Genomic DNA, 16,110 nt, shown 5'->3' on the forward strand with positions numbered 1-16,110 from the left:
CTTCTCGACTGGGAGTTGCGTGCCGTCTTTAAGGCAGTGCCCCTGGTGTAACAAAATCTGATGCCAGTGCACATCATCTGGGAGGATGTTCAATGTTCAATCTCTGCAGGTTCCTAAGGTGGAGAGTTACAGCCTGGGTGCGGACGCACACCAGCAACTGGTCGCCCTCCACAAATGGGAGACTCAGGACCGCGGCAGAAACCAAGTCTTTCCTCTTGCCCCAGAAGAAATCGATGAGCTTCTTCTTGAAATTGGTGGCAAAAGCAAGGGTCGGGGCCAAAATGACCAACAGGTTGCATACCTCGAGGCCACCTCTTAGTTTAGGACCAACGCTCCGCCCCTGTAGGAAAGCACTCGGAGCAGTCTAGTCCAGCGCCCCATGCAGGTGGTGACTTTCGCCTCCAACTCCTGCCAGTCTGCCATCCAAGCTTCTGCAAAGGGGCTATGATAGACACCCAGGTAGTGGAAGTGCGTGGTGGTCCACGCAAAAGCTGTCATCTCCTTGGACAGGCAGTCAACCCGTCACTGATCCACCAGGAGTCTGGAACATTTCTCCCAATTGATCCCCGTGGAGGGTGCGGCAGAAAAGTTCTGCTGGCAGTCGCGCATCCTCTGCAAGTCAACGGGATCTGTGACTATGAGGAAGATGTGATTGGTATAAGCTGAAAAGATGACCCACATTGCCGGCCCGCGCAGATTCAAACCCGTCAACCTCCTGCTAAGCAGGCACAGGAACGGCTCCACGCAGATGGTATATAATTGGCCAGACATGGGGCATTCCAGACACACTCCTCTACCAAAGCGAAGAGGAGCCATCAAGGTCCCGTTAACTTTAACCAGACACTATGCGGCGGTGTACAGAATTCCGACTTGGGCCACAAAATGTGGTCCGAGTCTGAACGCGCACAAAATCACGAAAATATATTTGTCATGCACCGTGTTGAATGCCTTCTCATGAGCGAGAGAGGGAAGAGCGACCAACAGACCAGTCCTCTGGGAAAGATGGATCAGGATCTGGACCATGTGGATGTTGTTCTGGAAGGACTGGCCCGGGACCATGTAGTATTGGTTCCGGTTCAAGATGTGGGCCAGCACAGAGTCGAGACGAGGTGGCAGACTGGACGCCAATTCTTCAGCAGGAGAAGATTGCCCCTCTTCTGCAGAAGGATGATGGCCACCCTGCGCGAAGACAGGGGCATCTCCCCAGTCGCAACGTTTTCCCCCAGGACCCGCGCATAATCGCCCCCAGGATGTCCCAGATTGCCCTGAGGAACTCCACGGTTAACCCGTCCAGCCCCCGGGATTTTCCCCTGAAGAGCTGGAGGACACCAGTTAGCTCTGCCAACATGAGCGGAGCCTCTAATCCTTCGGTGTCATCTGGGCTGACCTTCGGCAGGTCCTCCCACTGAACTGCTCCCATCCTCGCTGGAGAGATCCGGAGAGAACAGTACACTATATTAGGCATGGACTAGGAGGCCCATTCCCTCCAGATCCATGACGGAGGATCCAACATCGGTCAGCATGTCAGTGATTTGCTTACGGACACCCTGCCATTTTCACAGCGTGTAGAAAAACGGTGAGGCGCAGGCCAAATCTTCCCGGATCTGGATCCGCAGCCTCACGCACGCCCCTCGGGACTATGAGTTGCGGGTCCCACAGCGCACCGTTCTTCTCCTTGCCTGCGATGTCCTGTGTGAGATTGGACTCCAAGTCGAGCAGTTCCCTCTCAAGGCACCTGATCTCGGTTTTGCAACTCTTAGTCAACCCCTTTGCGTATACTGACAGAGGACACGAATGAGAGTCTTGCCCACATCCCACCACAGCCTCAAGGAGGGGACGCACCCTTGCTTCCTTCTCCAGTCGGCCCAGAATCGACGGAACAAGTCCAGGAATTGCTCGTCCTCCAGCAGCCAGTTGTTAAAATGCATGTATGCAGACCCCACCCATGTGCAGAAGCGAAGCGAACTCTGGCCACACAGATGATGCTCCTAGCACTGCACCAGGCGCATGGAGGCCGCCGAGTCGTGGGAGATATATTCCTGTGAAATTAGAGATGGTCCATTAGGGAACATCCTTCTCCAGACTTCCTGGTGAAGGCGCTGGAGTCGTGATAGAGATTCCACCAGATGTCCACCAACTTGAGGGAGCTGATCAGTCCCCTCAACCTCTCCACTGATGACTTGGCCACGCTGGGAACCGAAGCGATCCCTCACCTCAGGGGTACAGTTAAAATCCCCCCCCCCCGTGGATGATACACTCGCCGCTATTGATAGAGCTCAAGAGAGCAGACAGTTCTTTAAAGAAGCCCTCCTGCAATGTCCCAAGCCCGGGCACGTATATATCCACAAATTGGAGTGGCACGAAACCCAGGGAAACGGCGAGGTGGAGCTAGCGGCCTGGCACAAGCTCCTTGACACCCAAGATCACCGGCTGAAAAGTGTGGGACAATAAGATAGCCACCCAACAAGAAATATGGGTGAGGTCACTCATGTCGACCCATTCCAGCCTCTCCAGGAGCCAGGTGGCTTCGTCTCCCGGAATGGTGTTATTTTCCTGCAGAAGGCTCACCACATAGCTCCCTTCCTGGAGGACAGAGAGATTATGAAATCTGCGGAGAGGCCTCCTGCTGCCATTGACGTTGGGGCTGGCTCTGGTTATCTTGATGTCAAAAGTACTTTGATCCCATAACCAACACCTTACTGTGAAGAGGCAACGAAAGCAGACCTCACCTTCCAAACCCCAGCAACCCATTGAGCAACGCTTTAAGCCAGCGCCTCTCAACCAGTTTCACACCCGCACTATTCCCCGTCTTCTTGAGGGCAGCGCAGGTAGACTGGATGACTAGCGCCAGACTCAGTATCTGGCCGAAGGGCTGCTGAACTTCATTGCAGCAACCCCTGCATACAGCGAGGATGTCCCGAAATAGTGTGATGGGGATGAGAGGAGACTCGGTGGGAGGCACGAGGTTGTCCACGGACTCACTAGCGATGGATTCATGGTGGTCCTCCGTGCCCATACCGAGACCCCCTCCTCCTCCGGGTCGTCACTGCCAGTACCCGACACACACAAAACTCACACTGTCAGGTGGACGTCTCGGAGGTGCCAACTTGTCCCGGCTCTGTCACGATCTCACCCCCAGGATCGATGATTGGGGAGTACTCAATGGGTTCTTCTGTGAAACTGGAGACTATGTGCACCAGCGGTTCCGTACGCCCCCAACACCCCACCCCCTCCCCACACCCCCAACAACCTCTGTTTCCAAGCCAATGAATGACCCAGTGGAAACGGTATTTCCCGACTCCAGAAATCCAGCCAGAGCCGGGAATAAAGGCGAAGAGGGGAGGCCATCTCCGGCCCCGTCATAATCCACAGGTCCAGCAGGCAGGGCAACATTTTCCCTCGTAACTGGCTCAGTACGTCATGGTCGGGAGTGAATTATGGCTGGGAGGGCCAACCCTTTGGGGCCTCACCCACCGTCCATGCAGGTCCCCCGATCCCAGTGGCAAAATGGGTGACTTCTTCAGAGGTGTCCCCAGGCTCCTCCATCACAAGCAGGGCTCTACTTGCTCTTTCGGGAGGGGCCACATGCAGAGTGGACTTCCGCTCCCTCCATCCTGATGGGTAGGGACCTACCGCCCAGGCTTTACAGTCTTGATGGTGGTTGGGGCAGGGGGAACCAGCGGAGAAACACCACAGGACAGCACCCCTCCAGCAGATGGACCTTGCCCTCAGGATCCTGTGTTACCTATGTGGCACAACCTGAGGTGTGCTTTCTTCTCTTTTCCACATTAGGCCACGTAGGCTCAGAGAACTCCATGTCGTCAGAGGCCTCCGCCACCGTTCCCTCACGTTGACTAGTTACCCTGGGCCTGAACTAGCCCTGGGGCAAGTGGGTTCCCGGGTTCGGGACTTGGGCTGATCCCAGACTCTGATTGTGCCTCAGTCATGGGGGACGCGCCTATCGGTGTTCATTCTTTCTCCCTGTCTTCCTTCTACTCGGAAGGGTACACCCCTACTTTCCAGAGTCGAAAAAAACCAAGGCCTCCGGAACCAGCTGAGCGGTGTCTGTTAGAGGTGCAGGGGGATTGGGAAAAGGTGCAGCAGCGACACCTTAGGCTGCCGATGTGGGGTTGGGGGTGCCGGGAGTTTGGGGCAATTCTTTTGAAAATATCCCACCCCTTTGCAGGAATGTTACCATCCGAGGTCGAAAAGACATGGTCGGCCATCCCTTGGAACCGAGCAGCAAACTAGCCTTCCGTGACTTCCTCCCACGCTAACTGCCTGAATAGCCTGCGGCGTGAGGAGTAGATATGTCAGAGGCTGTTCTCCCGAAGACTGAGTGGTACTGGGGTGATCCCGAACCTCACCTCATCCAGATGACGCAGGTGGGGGAGGTTGAGCCCATCGAGAATAAAGGGCGGGACGTTCGAGAGAGTCACACGCTCTGGCGTGGCTCCAGAGGTTCCACTTGCAGATAAGCCCCAGACACGATGAACCCCCAGCTCAGGGCCCGGGCCCTTGCCTGCTCGGCCATCAGGAAAAACACTTCCCTGTCCATCTTTGAGGCTGCAACATTGGCCGAGGGGCCGACAACCTCTGTCATTGCCTCAATGCTTTCCTCAATAGTTATGGTGTGTTGGGTGTAATTCTTCACTCCATGCTTTGATGTCAGCATTTTAAATGTGATGGGGATACAGGAGCGGCTGAAACAGCTGCTGCAGCAGAGGAAGGCCCCAGCACTGGAGACGAATGTGAAGCCATGCGCTAGAAGAGCCAGACCCAACGTTATAAAAAATAGATCTGGAGAAAACATAAATAAATAAATAACAACAAATTGTCCAACAAATACTGTACTGGAGATTATGGTAGGAGAGAGAGGGTGAAGGGGAAAAAAGGCCAGGAGAAATCTTTGCCGAACTTAATTCAAGGCAGTCCATTCGCTGGTCTTGCAGTTGGAGGTGGTAGTGGGGGGGCGGGGGTGGCGATGCCTTCTCCTGGGACAGCTGTAAGCTGCCCAGGCACACTTTGCTTCCGGTGTTGAGGGAAAAAAGATAAAGTTTCATCACCTGGGCAGGTCCAGCTATCCCAGGCTAGGTTGTTGGGGTGGGGTGGGAGTTCCTATTTAATGCTGTGAAACACAGGACCTCCCTGTCCTTGCTCCAGCCAAGGACTTTAGGCCACATCCTTCCCGCTCCCCACAATAATCAATCAAGAAGCCAAACTCACAAGAGCTGCCAGTTCTTTTGGCCTCCTCTGTTTTCCTCATTCAAAATAAGGAGGGATGTAAAAACCTTCCTTTCAATCTCGGTCTTTCTACTTGCAACAGTCACGCAGCCGCCACCTTATAGCTTCCATCACATAACCACGGTCAGGTGAACCTCGTTCACCACACAGCACCTCCAATCAGGCAACAGCCAACGCCGTACTGTACCTGTCCTTGGAGTGTTTGATGCGGCAGTGCAGTGGAAGCTTTATTCTATCTAACCCCGTTTTTTTACATTTATATGTTGAGGGAGATTAGCTCTGTATATAACCCCGTGCTGTAACTGCCCCAGGAGTGTTTGATGGGGACAGAGAACAGGGAGCTTTACTCCATATCTAACTCGTTTTATTTTTATTTTTTATAAGGTGGTATTTATACCCCAGGCACCTTTGTATTATTTTTGTTGAGAAGGCCTTTATTCACCAGGTCACCTTTAAATACATTTTATAATAACTTGATCAAAAACAGCTAAATGAACCAAAACCTCAAATTAAAATGTCATTTTCGGCATCAATGATACACTCCAGCCCCTGCAGTGCCCAGGGTTGCGAAGGCCTCAAGCATACTGGCGGACACTGCATGCTCCTTCTCCAAGTACACCTGAACGGTAACATTACCTCGGAAGAGTGACAGGCAATCAGGGCGGACGGACCCCGACAGCTCTTGGCCTGGAACTGTGAACTGCCACCTTTGCCATTCCCAGGAGCAGCCCGACGAGGGGATCGTCATGCCAGACCATGCCACACCACCCTGGGTGCACAAAGGCCAGCAGCGCCAGGTGAACTGCAAACGAAACTGGAAGAGCAGCCCCTTTAGATATGTAAACAGGGGACGCAAATTCACACATATATGCATGGAACATGGACTCGTCCAAGCCACAGAAGTTATAGCCAGACTGGGAGTCCGTGAACCTGCTTAAAAGTCTATTGCACGGGACTACCCTATGCAGCACCTTACTCCCCAGCTCCCTGATGTAAAGTGGGGAGGACTCCCATGTAGAGAGACCGGCACAGGGGATTCCCCTCACTGCTAGACGGTAACACAAACTGCCAGGGCATGTCTGGAAAGCTGACGAGGGTGAGGAAGTGGAGAGTGTGCAGGAGCATCCCGTGCTGGAAACCCCTCCACGGCGTTTGGAATGGCTTGGAGGGTATTTACGAGAGGCGGCTCGGGTTGTGTGCTACCAAATCCCGAGGAGGGTTTCAAGGCCTGGGTCCGATGAGCAGTTTCGGCCGAGCATGGGCCAGCTCGGCCAGGACTACTTCACACTCCTGAGCTCCCTCATTACCCGCAATGAGAAGCGTCCCGGAGGTTTCGGCTGCTCCTACACCCGTCGGTGGGTCCCCTGCACAACAAATCCATAATTCCTGTGCCATCAGCCAATCTCATACATACCACATCGACCGGGTAAATGTGGTTCGTTGTTGTGGTCCAAAAAATGTGGAATTGAAAGGCGTTAATTTGAACTGTTTGTGCAGTGACTGTAATTAATGTCAATCTCCTTGGACCCTAATTGCGTCACTGGAGGTTGTTCCTCTTCTATTGATAAGGGACTCCTTTAAGTGTCTTATCCCGCAGTGTCAGCTGGAGTATCACCCCCGGCACTAACAGGGATCAGAGGCTCCAGTGAGAGGGAGAGGATAGATCAGAATCTGAGAGCAATAGATTGTAATGTTACAATAATGGGTCCGAATTTGAGAACAATAGATTGGAATGTTACAACAATAGGTCAGAATCTGAAAGCAATACATTTGGATGTTGCAACAATTGCCATGCGTTTATCCGATTGGTTTGGCAAGCTAACTGCAGATTATGATTGGATAACACTACATTGGCGGATCATTTGTGCCCTTCAAATGATTCAACGTATTTACTATCCCATCCTGGCTATTGTTGGTATCCCAGGTAAGTCTCTCTGTCCAGTTATTAATTCTATAAATCGTGCTTAGCTGTATTACTGCTCTTGTCATTTACTCTGCTATCATTGCTACTGTTGGCATTCCTGGTAAATCTCTATCTCCAGCTATTAACTCTATAAGCCATTGCTAACTGCATTATTGTTCTTTTACTTTACTGTCTCAACTTTGCTACTGTTGGTGCCCCTGGAAAATTTCTCTATCCGGCTAATATGTGTGCAAAGCACAATTAATTGCACGGTTGTCCTTGTTATTTAAGTTATGGAAATTGGAGCCATTATTTGCCACACCCAGCGCAAACTCTGCTTTCTTTCCAATGAATTCACGAATATATGAGCCTAAAACAGGGTCATTAATTTCTAAATGATTCATTGACCGTGAGCTGAGTTCCAATACCGTATCCTGTCCATCACCAATCCTGTCAACTACCACACCCGTAATATCCTCTGTCTTAGGCCATCTGCTCCTTAAACAACTGTCTATCTCTTTGTTAACTCCAGAGTCGAATATCCCAATGCTACCCTGACAATCCTCTCAGTTACAAACCTGCATAAACCATAGCCCATATAATTATGTGCTGTCATATCCTAACTCACATCAAATCCTGATCACCCATCACCTCTGTGCTTACTGATCTACAATGGTTTCTGGTCTAGGAGCATCACGATTGTAGTAGTCGTATTCTTGTGTTCAGAGCCCTCCATGACCATTACTCCTCCAATTAGTCCCGTTCTGCTGTCCGATTCCCTTATTCAGGCAATTTGTTTCCCTTAGAGTATTTATCCAATTCACCTTTGAAAGTGTTTTGTTTCGCCCTCTCGCCCTCTCCGTGGCTGCAGTTCTGGGTTCCAATAAGCTACTTGTGCCAAGGATGTGTAGCCTAGAAGCCTTAACATGGTGAGGGCTGTTTGTGGCTGCTCTCCAGTGGTGCTCCATGCTGAGGAAAGTGTTCTGGTAGGATTGACACATGTCTTTCAATCTTGCTCTCTGCATGTCCACTGTCCACCCGTGTTCGTCACTCTCACCTGAATATGCATACAGCAACACAAGAAATCCCCCTCTCGTGTTATTTAAAAGGAACAGGCCACCAACTTACAGTAGAGGGGCTTTTGACTTACTACTGCTATTGTAAAGTTAGTGGAGGTGCTGCGGATGGTTTTATGGAGGTTGTGTTGTGCGCTGCTGCAGACATTAAGGGAGGTCAGAGGATTTGGTGTCCCAACTCCGTACGAGGTATGGGAACTGTAGTTACACTGGCTCTGGGTATGTAACATGACCAACCAACGGAGCAGAGGCTGAAGAGTGGGAAAGCTCTGTAAAGAGGGAGGAGGAGGGGGGCTCTGCCCCACCCACCCCGGGTTTTCCAAGAGTATTTTTCATACCTGCACCTATCCGATGGACAGTGTGTGAGGTAACTCTGATTAAATCAGGACGTGGTCACAAAACTGTGCCACCTCCTGCAACACGACCTGGAACCGCACACCAGGGTGAGGACGGAGCTTCCAGTGGCTGTTAATGTCACAGTTTCATTGACTATCTATGTATCTGGATCTTTCCAGCTCGGAGTGGCTGAGGAGCAGGAAATGCGGCCTTTCCACTCCATGCCGGTTCAATGCAGAGCTATCCAGACAGTCCCAATCCCTGCTTGATTCTGGGTTATGTTGCTAAATCTCTGGAGTGGAGCTCAAATCTATTTGGACTCAGGGATGATTCCAGTATCCCTGCGAGTTCATTTCCTTCAAGTGCCCATCCAGTTTCCGCTTGAAATTATTGATTGTCTCCACTTCCACACCCGTGTGTACAGCAAGTTCCAGGTAATTACCACTTGCTTCTTTAAAATGTTCTTCCTCATATCCGCCCTGCAGTTCTTCCTCAAGACTTTCAATCTGCGCCCCTCGTCCTTCGTCCATTAATTAACGGTAAAAGTGTTTTTTTTTTTGTCTGTGTAACTTACCTAAGTTTGCCATAATCTTGTACACTTTTATCGAATCTTGCATCAGTCTTCTTTGTTCCAGGCAGAACAATCCCAGCGCTTCCAATCTAACCCTGTAACTAACCCCCCACCCCGCCCCATCCCTGGAATCATTCGGGCAAATTTGTTCTACACCCTTTCAAGGACACTCGAATCCTTCCTGAAGTGTGGTGACCGGAACTGGACTCAAAACTTCAGCAGGGACCTAACCAGAGTTTTCTAAAGGTTCCACATAACTTCGCTGCTTTTGTACTCTTTGCCTTAAGATCCCATATTCTTTACTAACCAATCTCTCAATACGTCTTACCACCTTCCAAGATCAATGCTCAAGTAGTCTCAGGCCCCTCGGATTCTCGACACACTTTCAAACATTTTTCTTATTCGTTCATGGGATGTGGGCAACACAGGCCACGCCAGTATTTATTACCCATCCCTAATTGCCCTTGAACTGAGTGGCTTGCTAGGCCATTTCGAGGGCATGTAAGAGTCAACCACATTGCTGTCGATCTGGAGTCACCTGCAGGCCAGACCAGGTAAGAACAGCAGATTTCCGTCCCGAAAGGACAACAATCGACAATGGTTTTAATTCCAGATTTATTAATTGAATTCAAATTCCACTTTCTTTCAGGTACTGGGATTCAAACACATGCCCCAAGCGAAATACCTGGGTCTCTGGTCCAGTGACAATACCACTCCGCCACCGCCTCCCTGTGTAATTATCTGTTCTTACGACCTGGGCGAGACGCAGGCATTGCTAATTCAGTCCCACTTCTCCACAGGTCAAAGCACATATTTAAATGTTCCCACTTACTGAAATAATAGATCAGATGCACTTTTCGTCCCCAGAATAAAACACACCAATCAGGATTTCTGTACTAGCAACCTAATTATCTATTTAGTATAACCCAAGCCGTAACCAAAACTAAAGTAATACAAAGCCGTAAACTAGAAATATTAAAACTCTTTATTTATCCTAGCCCTCACACACACATTCACATACACAACCAGTTAAATGGGAAAACATTGATTTTTTTAACAGCTGTTACAAAAAATATAGAAGGAATAAAAATAAGTTAGACTGAAGAGAAAATGTGGAAGTCCTTTGATTTGGGGAGGTCTCCCAAAGTCGAATAGGTGACTGCCAATAGGAATCTTCCGAGAATAGTTCTTTGCAGTGGATGTTGATGATCAGTCTTGATAGGCTTTCAAGAGATGCAGTTCCAGAACGCTTGACGTAGGTCTGACATCAGGTGTGCAGCAACAAGTGCTTAACTTCTCACACAATTGATGCAAAGTTCCTTCAAAGATGCAGAATGTCTTCAAAGAGCGGTAATAGTTGGACTTGATACAGGATTTGTCTTTTCAAGAGAAAGATAAGCAGGGTCTTCTTCTGTTGGGCTGGCAAGTCAGGAAGCAAACTTCTTTCTGCCCAATGGCGAAAACCAACTGGCTTTTTAACAGTTCAAAGTGAAACAAATCAGTACAGCAGCAATCATGTGACCGTTGTAAATCGTGGTCTGTCATTTCCTTGCAAACATCTTCCCCCTCAGGTTAGAACACCTCTGCTGTGTTTCCGTGAAATTACATGCTATCCAGTATTTGTTTACTAGCCAAAAACAGGAAAGGTCTGGTAACTTATTTTAAAAACAACCACAAAGCTAGAAACAAAGAAAATAGGAACAGGAGTAGGCCATTCGGCCTTTCCAGCCTGCTCCACCATTCATTATGATCATGCCTTGATCATCCAACTCAGTAGTCTGCTCCCGCTGTCGCCCCATCCCCTTTGATCCCTTTAGACCCAAGGGCTATATCTAACTCCTTCTTGAAAGCAAACAATGTTTTGGCCTCAACTGCTTTCTGTTGTAGTGAATTCCATAGGCTCACTACTCTCTGGGTGAAGAAAGTTATCCTCATTTCAGTGCTCTAAGGTTTATCCCGTATAGATAGAATATGACCCTTGGTTCTGGACCCCCCACCATCGGGAACCTCCGTATTGCATCTACCTTGTCAAGCCCTGTTAGAATTTTAGAGGTTTCTATGAGCCCCAGCCTGCTCACTAGTCTGAACTCCAGCGAATATAATTCTAACAGACTCAATCTCCACTCATACGTCAGTCCCGCCATCCCATGAATCAGTCCTGGTTCAGCTTTTTCAGTTTTAAAATGTGGAATCTCAAGTTTTTCTTTTTAACGAAACTCTTGTTCCAATTAGATATTGTCTCTCCTAGTCCTGTAACAAAATGCGTCACCTCACAGTTGCCAGTATTATATTCCACCTGCCACTTGTTGTCCATTTTGTCGCCTATCTGTGTCCTGTTGCAGGCGGTTTCAGTCATCGTCACTGTTTGCCATTCTTCCAAGCTTGATATCATCACAAAATATTGAAATTCGACTCTGTATTCCAAGATACAAGCCATTGCTACATAACAAACAAAGCAGTGGTCGCAGCACTAACACTTGTGAAAAACCCACTGTCGAACATCCTCAAATCTGAAAAACAACCATTTATCACGATTCGCAGTTATCTGTCCTTAAGCCAATATTTGATCCAGTTGGACACTGACCCTCCAATTCCAATTGACTCAATTTTATTATCCAACCTATTATGGGGTCCTTTTTCAACGCTTTCTTAAAATCCATGTATGGAAAGTCCAATGCATTTCATTCATCAGCCTTCTATTTTACTTCATGAACATTTTCAGTTAGCATAGTAATGCATGATCTGCATTTAACAAATCCCTCTGACTATCCTTAATTAATCAAACCTCTCCAAGTGACTGCTCATTCCACCCTTCCCTCACCCCTCCCCCCCCACCCCCCACGCATTCCCCCTGGCCCCGATGTTTGACACACCAAAGATGTTAAACTCACTGGCCTGCAGTTGCGTTTTCTGTCAATTTATCTGGGAGATGATTGTGGCCATCCATGAGGTGAGGCGATTACATCATTTTCACAGTCAGCAGAGAGAGGCAGGATGAGAGTTCCTGTAGCTTTGTCGTGATAGCGGGATTCCTGATGGTGCAGGTGATTCTGGGCGCCTTCCTATCAACGGGGAGCGAAACAGGACCTGAAAGAACTCTCACTCCATTAATGTACGTTGGTGTGTGAGCATGCCAGTGTGTGAGCACATCCCGATTAGACCCCGCGACTGTGTCACATTTCTCTGGTGTCTGGGGCACCATCGATGGGCTTGGCCCAGGCCTGGTGTAGTACTAGCAGTGGCCTTCGCTCTCTGACAGGCCATAGCTACCACAGTTCACTTACCTGGTGTCTGGGACTCCAGAGATGGACCTGCTTACAGCCCTGGAATAGTTCCAACAGGGGCCGCTGCTCCATCGACCCGATCAAGTGTTGTCACCACACTTACCTGGGGTATGGAGCTGCAGCACTCGTCTTTGTCCCAAATCTGGTGTGTTACTGGCAGTTCCACTGCTCCCGGTGGTGTTTCCATTTCTAATGAGCTACTGGCCCTCTGATTGTCCAGCAGCTTTGGCAAGCGGTATCCCCATCTTAAAAGGTATGGGGACCTTAGCATCGGGTAGTCAATTGCCCGAGCATCACTGAATTAGTGGGGTCTACGGATTGCCTAGGCGAGGTTCCCCTCACCTTCGCCACCCCCACTGGGTCCAGTAAATGTGGTTCCCTGTCCCCATTATAAATCCCTGTCACTGGTACAATAATTAGATCCATCACTGTATGCAGTAACGAACTTTAAAAATTCACCACAATCTCTTTCAAACTGTTGTTTTTACTCCGAGGCTGATAAATTCCCTTGTTTGCATTTAACTTAGTGACGATTGAGATTATTTGTTTCCTTGATTTTTCAGTGGACTCATTTCCAATTATTGTTTTGAAATAATTGAATTCCGTGTTGCCTGTCACAGGCGAGGGAATCTCTCTCTCAGTCCAACATTTAACTTTCTATACAAGAGCAAAGTGCTGCAGATGCTGGAAATCTGAAATAAAATAGAAAATGCTGCAGATATTCAGAGGGCCTGGCAGCATCTGTGGAGAGAGAAACAGAGTTAATGTTTCAGGGCAGTGACCCTTCATGAGAAATGGAAGAGATTAAAGATGGAATTTTTTTTTAACCTTGTCCGGGAAAGGAGATAAGGGGAGGATTATGATTAACATTCAGTTTAGCTATTTTTTTGTTATTTAATCTCTCCTGCCTACCACCCTATCACAGACCTTCCCATTTGTTCTTTCAGGTCCAATCATTTCAATACATCACTGGATACAGGAACATATTTGCAAAGCTCAATACTTCTTCAATCCAACTGGTAACTTTGCTCCCATTCTGATGTCTAATTTCCCAGTTTATTTCCCTTCCTCACAGTTAACTTGCTGACGATTGGGCTCCTGTCTCGGGGAAAGTGTGGTCTCTCCAAATGTGTCACTCGCTACCTGGTGGCCATGGCAGTGGCGGATCTAGTGGTTATTATCCTCGACCTGATATTGAGGCATATTCCTATTGTTTATCGTGAACAGTTTCAGTTCCTGCGGTATTCCATCCCTGTGTGTAATATCCACGCCATCCTGCTTTATGCAGCCACAGACTGTTCTGTCTGGTTCACCGTCACTTTCACCTTTGATCGATTTGTGGCCATTTGCTGCCAGAAGCTGAAAAGTAAATATTGCAGCAAGAAAACGGCGGCTGTGGTTCTGGGAACAGTGACTGTGCTGAGCTGTTTAAAGAACATCTTCTGGTATTTTATGTTAACAGGTTGGTATTGGCTGCTGAACCTCCACTGGTTTTGTGTTGTGGAAGGTCATATTCAAATATCTCTTGTCTGGGGAACAATCGAGTTCCTCCATCATATTCTAACTCCATGCGTTCCATTTGTGGTGATTCTGCTTCTCAATGCTTTCACCATCAGACACATTTTAGTGAGCAGCAGAGGACGCAGGAGACTCCGGGCTCACAGCAGTGGGGAGAGTTGCAGAGACCCAGAGATGGAGAGCCGTAGGAAATCCATCATTTTACTGTTAGTTATCTCGACCAATTTCATTCTGCTATGGGCAGTGTTTATGGTGTATTCGGTATGGTGGCGGATGTGGTATTTGGGGTATGAATCTGTATTTCTACCTGGTTTTTTGCAGGAACTGGGCTTCATGTTGCAGCTCCTGAGTAACTGCACAAACACTGCGATTTATGCCGTGACCCAGACTCAGTTCTGAGAGCAGTTGAAAAATGTGCTGCAAAATCCCTTTACTCCAATTATTAAATTCATTCAAAGATGAGAGGAACTGAATCACTGACTATTTACAACAGCCATGGAGGTGCGGGCGGGGCTATAATGTCGCTATGGTGACAGAGCGGGTCGAGACCTATCTCGGGAGCGCTGGAGCGGGGGCGGGGCCCGTCGCCAGGCAGCCAGAGCAGGGGCGGGGCCAGTCGCTATGGTAGAGCAGGGCGGGGCCTAACAGCATGGAGACAGAGCGGCTCCGGGTCCTGTCCATATTGTGTAGAGTAGGGGCCGGAGTCAGAGCGGGACGAGTCCTGTGGTGGCTCAGCGGGGTGCGAGTCCTGACGGTGTGATGATGGAGCGGGCGGGGTCCAGTCACGATACTGACTCAGTGTGGGGCGGGATTTTCGTTACTGTGACATTACGGGGCATCAATTGACGCTATAGTGAGATCGGGGCGGGGTCTGTCGCAATGGTGGCAAAGCGAAGGCGGGGCATGTTACGATGTTGCCAAAGCGGGACTGGGCTTGCTGCCAAAATGACAGAGCGGGGTCAAGGACAGTCCTATTGTGACAGCGTACAGCCATGTTATGATGGTTAAAGAGCAGCAGCTGGGCCTGTCGCTATGATGACGTGCCGTATGACGGAGCCTGTTCCTCATTATGACGGGGGAGCGATGCAGAGTGTATTCCCCAGCGTGGCGGAGGAGTGGCGTCAAAGCGAGTTCCGATGGTGGTGGGGGGGTGGGAGTGGTGGTGGGCGGAGCCTGTATTCATGGTTTGGGGCCTGGGGGCGAGGCCTGCTACAACGGTGACAGGGGAGTTGCAGCCAGAATTCTCCAAAATCAATTATAATCTTCATAATTCTGAGAATCGTTAATAATGGTTTCTAACCATTAATACTCCTTTCAAACACTTTACACCCATTCATTATCCTCTATAATACTTCATGACCACTCATGATGCATTATAATACTTTCCAGCCCTTTAACGCACATCGTTATCCTCCATATCCCTTTTTAACTGTTTATAATTCCTTACAATTATTTATAAATCTTTATAATCCTTTATGATCGAGTATAGAAATTTATAATGTTTCGGAATCCTCCATGATGCTTTTTAACTGTTTATAATTCCTTACAATTATTTATAAAGCTTTATAATCCTTTATGATCGAGTATAGAAATTTATAATGTTTCAGAATCCTCCATGATGCTTTTTAACTGTTTATAATTCTGTATAATAATTTATAAACTTTATAACTGTTTCTGATTTCGCACAACCCTGTGCAATCCTTTGAAAAAAATATATTTTCTTACTCTTTATAACCCTTTATTATCATTTATGAAGCGTTATACTATATTAATAACCCCGAAACATCTCATACATTCACTGCCATGGAAAGGCAGCATTTAAAATGACCACCGTGGATTGCTCTCATTGTTAGATCACTTAAAATGGCCGCAGTGCTTGTCACTTTAAATGGCCCCAGTGCATGCCACTTCAATGGGCCACACAACATGTGACATGATTTTCAGAAGGCTTTTGATAAGGCTTCACCGAAGGGTTTGGTGTAAAAAAATTAAAGTACATAGGATTGGGGGTAATATGCAGGCATGTAGTGAGAAATGGCTGACAGACATGGAACAGAGTGCAGAAATAAACGGGTCTTTTACACGGCGGCAGGCAGTGACTGGTGGGGTACTGCAGGGAGCAGTAATGAGCCCCAGCTATTCGCAAAATATATTAATGACTTAGGTAAGGGAACTAAA

The 16,110-nt window shown here is 48.4% G+C and overlaps 1 pseudogene; it reads left to right on the forward strand.

Moving 5' to 3' along the window:
• Positions 1-6,945: 6,945 nt before the first annotated feature.
• On the forward strand, positions 6,946-14,394 carry LOC137362417 (probable G-protein coupled receptor 139; annotated as a pseudogene).
• The last annotated feature ends 1,716 nt before the right edge of the window (positions 14,395-16,110 follow it).

The sequence above is a fragment of the Heterodontus francisci genome, unplaced genomic scaffold, assembly GCF_036365525.1.
Source record: "Heterodontus francisci isolate sHetFra1 unplaced genomic scaffold, sHetFra1.hap1 HAP1_SCAFFOLD_52, whole genome shotgun sequence".
Classification (NCBI taxonomy): domain Eukaryota; kingdom Metazoa; phylum Chordata; class Chondrichthyes; order Heterodontiformes; family Heterodontidae; genus Heterodontus; species Heterodontus francisci.